Source organism: Pseudoliparis swirei, chromosome 2, assembly GCF_029220125.1.
Source record: "Pseudoliparis swirei isolate HS2019 ecotype Mariana Trench chromosome 2, NWPU_hadal_v1, whole genome shotgun sequence".
In the NCBI taxonomy this organism is placed as follows: domain Eukaryota; kingdom Metazoa; phylum Chordata; class Actinopteri; order Perciformes; family Liparidae; genus Pseudoliparis; species Pseudoliparis swirei.
In genome coordinates, this window is record NC_079389.1 from 10,590,206 (window position 1) to 10,596,372 (window position 6,167).

The following is a 6,167-nucleotide window of genomic DNA, read 5'->3' on the forward strand; positions in this document are numbered from 1 at the left end:
TTAGAACAATAGAATCTCCAGATACATCTAATTTATTTGGCAAAATATCTACTAGCTGTAATGAACAAATACTTTTCTGTCGCAATTAAATATATTGTCAATAGAGGAATAAAAAATGTGCTTTGCATTAATAGTTATGAAACAATATCATCTCAAAGTTTCTGTGAATCAGTGAACATTTATAGGATAATATACCTGCAAATCATATTAGTCCAGAGATTTCCTGGTTGGTTACTCAGCAGTGTGGACACAAACTGTGGACAAAAACTGTCGTCTCAAGTCAAAGATTATCGAGCGTAATTGTAATTTTCAAAGATACCAACTAAACAGATTTGTATCCCGACATCAATTTCCAGACTGCCCGTAGTGTTTTATGTTAACTGAAATTGTTTACTCAACAAAAGTGCCCATTAAGCAAAATGCATCATGCTTAATTAATCTTTGTTACGGTGGGAGTGTCTTGTTGTGCAAGCATAATAAATCACAAGTCAAGACAGCTTGAACTAAAGTAGAAATGTATCACCATCGCTTTGGATTTGACCTTAATTTTAACAATTAATAAAAAAAGTCTGAAGATTTGCAATAGAGACATAATGTTGTATTCATGAAGTTGCACAAGAACATGTTTATTTAAATTTGACAGATTTCAGTCATTCATTTATTTGTTCCCGGTAATCTACTTATTAACTAACATCGTAACACTATGAGTAGAACACAGTATAGTACCGTAGTAGCCGTTGTATAATACATTTGACTTTGCCAGGAGAAAGTATTCACCCTCAGGAAGAACTTCTATTTATGATTTCTGTATGGAGCTACCAGCCACCTTGTGGTGAAACATAGTTACTACAACATTAGTTTGGTGTACTGTACATGATGGTAGGCAATGAAATACAAGGCATTCATGAATTTGTGACAGCCTAATTATGTTCAGGGTGATGGGGTGTTGGATTATTTCCATGTATCTCTGTACTGAGGCAAAGAGACAACTGCTTTGCAAGTGTGTTAGAAGATGAACAACATGAAGTCTCTTTCTGATTGCTGTGAAGTGAGACAGTTATTCTAGTGCCCTGAACTTAAACGCCCTTGTGGATCATACACAGCATTGGCCACACATTTTGTTATTATTATTGCAGGGAAGTATGTCTCACGCCTGTTGCTCCGACAATACAATGCAAATGAGTCACATGCATGAAGCAAGCCTGCCTGCTGAAACATTAATTCACTGTGTGATACTTATTTCATTATTCATGTGAATAAATACTGGCAGCGAACCCCGGGCTGAGACATCTGACATTGTAAATCTAGGAAGCTAATGTGCTTCATGGGCCATTTCACATACATGTTGGTTTCTTTCAATCTAACTGAGGACGTACAACTGTGCACAAACTCATTTGTTGCAGTTGTCATGGAGACCCTGTCATTCAAATTCATCAGCGGTCTGCAGTGCTGGAAGTAATATGACTGGCTCACACACACTGCTAATCATGCCTTCTGGCAGAATGTCTCACTCTATTAAAATCATTCACAATGGACTGAATATGGCGATTGTTCTTCTCACAGTGTAAAATGACGAAGAACAACAGCATCCAATGACAGGTTACTGATCCTCGCACTTTACACAATCACGCAGGAGCACATCCTCAGACATGTGGTTTGTTATGAAATGGATTCTGAATGGGTGCTGATGAAACAGACTCAAACTAAACATGAATCCAAAAATGCTGACAAATAAACACGCTTCACAAAAAATAGATCCAACTGGAAATATTATTTTGGTCACACCAAATATTCTTCTCAATTATCAAGGTGGTGTGTATTTAAAGCAACATTCATTGACTTATTAAATGTGCCTGTCTGCAGTTTGATCACGTCCACAGGGTGTGTCCCTGCAGCTGGAAACGGGTCTTCAGAACGTGGCGAGAGTGAAGCAATGCAGTAGAACTGTGGGCCTGAGAGACACTGAACCGTTCTGCAGAGCCGAGGGGGCTGCACAGGGGCTTGCATGTGTGTGCATGCTTGTTGGTTTGAGTTGAGGAGGATCATCGTTACCTTTCTGCTTCCCACATCAGCCCATCCCTCACTTGATACCATCCGGACAGCATATTCTTTTAACAGGTGGATTTCTCTTACACTGTTACAGCAAAGGGCAGCAAACTGCAACAAAGCATGGTCTGTTCACCGTTTCTGTGTGTAGCCAAGCCTCTCGTGGACGCTGTCAGGGATGCCTGGCAACTAACCCAACAATAAACATGTCATTCTTCACTTCACACAATCCTCCCTGATGAAGTGCACGGTGGTTATGTGTTACTATATGAAACTTTAATGGCAGGTGATAAGATAAGCAGACACACACACACACACACACAATTGTACTTACGGTTGGTGAAAGGGAAGTTGATGACAGTCTAATTCTGAAGTGTCACTAAGCCAGACGTCTCAAAAGTTCCCCTTTCAATAATAATTGATCGATGAGCAGGCCAGCAGGACTGGGACAGGAGATTGGTCGTTGTTCACTCCGGTCCATCTCTTGATTGAATTTCCATTGTGCTGCAATTGTATCACCTGGTACTCTAACTACAGAAGGGAGAGGACACAGGTCACTGCACTCGACAGGGTTCCACTTTCTCCGCAGCCTGAGGAGGCCTCTTTCAGCGGCAGAGAATTGACAGGCTGTGCAAAAAAATCACCCCGAGCTCAATAAATAGAGACGAGCTTTGTGATTCTGGTGCTCTGTACGGCCGAGGCCTTTCACACACATTTCACACACAGGTAAATGCCTCAACAAACACACACGTGTTCAACATCATATCTTGACAGTATGTAAATAAGTCAGAATATAAATAATTTACCTGATCTGACACATACAAAATCAGCTTGTTCTTTTAAAATGGTCCACAATTATTCTTCTGACCGGGGACGAGGAAAGAATACGCAAGAAAAACGACTCATGATCGGTGTTTCCAGGGAGATGTGTTGTACGAAGGTCACCGGATAGCACTGTTAACCTGAGAGGAATGCATAATTCAGAAAGGCCAGCGGAGTATCCCGTGTAGCCTGTAAGCATTCACAGCCATCAGGTTACACTGACAGGAGACCACTTTGCCTGTCAGAGAACCTGGACTTTTCATTTACATAAGAGGGAAACATTGACACACTCTTCCTAAAATGTACCTTATTTATTTATTTGTTTCATGTGCTAGGTGCTAATGTTACAGGCTACATGGGAACAATACATTCTAGCACTAATGAGGACACCAAAACAGTCATGCTGAAATCTAATAAGACGTGGGAGTATAAAAGCATTCAAATGAATCTGGATCCCTAAATGAAGACATTTAATGGGCCAACAGTTGGTGCACTGTCACATCTCAGAATCAGATTGACTGGCGGTCCCTCTGAGCTTGGTTTATTGTCTTGGCCTTTTTCAGTTATTTGTGGTAATTAGAAGAATTATTAAATTTGGTATAAGAAGCTTACAGACATTAGACAAGACCGAAACAAAGAGTACAAGGAACAGGCAATCACATGCACTGATGCAACATTCAGTACAGTGCAGCAAGGCTCCCAAACTCATTGAATCGTGTGTGTATCCACTCGACTTATAGCTGAAGTCATTTCACAATATTTGATTGCTTTAAACCAGCAATTTGTGCAAATCCAATGTGTGTACAAAGCTCACTGATCTCTTTGTTGTACTCTTTATAGTTGTTTTATATGTAAACACTGTACTTTGTTTGTTAGTGTTTTTGAATAATTACTGCCTAAGGTTGAATAATAATATTTGTTTTTATTTTCAAGAAATCAAAATGTATGAATGAATTTAATTTATGAACTCCACTGTTTTTCATTCTCCTTACATACATGCACGATTGTGCTTGAAAGCCACCTTGTTTATTAGTGTTTATTAATACACTCCTTGAAATTAGCAATGTAAACATCATGCCGCTGTTTAACCGTCCTGTTACCTTAGGTTCAATTTGACCCCATTCAATGTTTAACCGCATACGGCATAGATCCTATCTGCCTGATGGATCATCGAGGTCTGGGTCGTGGAATTCCTGCTCCTGACTACGCCACTGTCCTGTTGAGACTCCGCCCACTCCTCCTCTCTACCGCCATCTGCCTGATGGATCGTGGAGGTCTCCATCGTGGAATATGCCTACTATGAACTATTCATACACTCTGTCACATTCATTGAATGTATTTTAACTCTAAATCTGTCCTTCTGTACACATTACATCTATTGCACCTGTCCATCCTGGAGAGGGATCCTCCTCTGTTGCTCTCCTGAAGGTTTCTTCCCTTTTTCCCCCCTGAAGGGTTATTTGGGAGTTTTTCCTGGTCCGATGTGAGGTTTTGGGGCAGGGATGTCTATGTGTACAGATTGTAAAGCACTCCGAGACAAATTTGTAATTTGTGAAATTGGGCTATACAAATAAACTGAATTGAATTGAATGAACCCTCCTGTTACCTTTATATTTGCTGACATATTTTACCCTTGGGGTCAATTTGACCCCAGCAATTAAAACCTCCAGAAAATTATTAGAATTAATATTGTTTTCCAAGTTTAAGTGTGAGGTACTTTATGTTTGTTGACTACCTAAATAGCCCTTTAAATATATAAAAAAGTTGATATTTCTTATATGTTTGACACAGTGAAAAACAGCCTGGGGTCAAATTGACCCGAAAGAACACCGACATTAAACATTGAATCAATGGGGTCAAATTGACCCTAAAGGTAACAGGATGGTTAAACTAAAATGAAGTGATTTTCATTCTTCTCGTGCCACTGTAGGAATTAAGGGTAATTGCAACAGTGAAGAAGTCAACATAGTCGTTAGTGTCTGGCTTGATTGGTGTATCAGGTTAAAAAAAATATGTTTACAGATTGGAAGGATTTTTGCGGTTGATTTGGGATCAGCACTCTATTGCAAAGGTGTTCATTAAATTCATTAGCAAAGCTTTTAGCACTTCACTGCCACAATCATTCAAAAGTGAATAGGACACCCAAAAAAACAGTATTCAAAACAGGGACACAATAAAACATTGTTAATGATTATGTTGTAGTGCAAAAAAGGTTCAGCTGTGACAACTTTGTAACAAAAACATTTCCCTCATCTCAAGCATGGCAGGGTCAACATCCTGATTGACGAGTGCCCTCCCACCTACGTGATGTCACACTTATGAGGGCATGCAATGTTGATTTTGTGGTAATAGGGTTCAACATTTTTTATTTCCTCGAATCAGGCTGATTTTACCTTATGTCCCATTCACCCGTAATTCACCCGCGGGTGACAGTGCACTGCCTCGGCTCACAAGTGTCTTTGCTCCTCAGCGATATCCACTGCTCTCAGTGAGAAGCACGGGCGGACTTCCTGAAGCCTGTTCAACCACATCAGTATTATGTTATGCAAACATCTGTGGAAATGTGATACCTAACTTAGAAGTTACAGTGTATGAAAGGTGAACAAAGTAACACGGCTGTAGTTCATCCTGGCTCACTGTAACACGGCCCTTTCTTACTGGGGCACTTTAATAGAGCCATTGTTAATGCCATTATAATACCTGTGTTTTCTGTGGAAGAATATATATCCTACACTTTCTCTGGCTAAATAAAGAAACAATTTAAAAAATGCAACATTCCCTTCTCTCTTCCTGTCCAGTAATTAACCAGCACACTGATCCTAATTCCTGCTCCTCATAATTTCGATATAACCATAATCAGCCAAATATCTCACGTTTGGCTCTGTTTAAAGACATTTGTCTAAATCGGTTTGTTTGGGTCTGCACATCATCTGTAGTTTAACATAGTGACCACAAGATGGCGTTGTGCTTCAATTCACTATTCATTATTGAACCCTCTACGTCAAGTTGTGTGTTGAGGCCTTGATATTGAACAAAAACAATGACAAAACTAACATATTTTCCAGTATGAATATATTTCAACTTACGTTGGGGTTCACATTACACACAAACTGTTTGCACATAAATATGCGCGACGAAACATTAACATAAATAACGTACCTGGCTGGCTGCACACAACCGAGAGGGAAATGGGTCAACTTAGAAAATAATAATCTTTGAGAAACCAACACTTTATGTTGTCACTTAAACTTTTTTAACCTAAATCTTTTAGCGGAGTACAACACTTCTACGGCTGCACA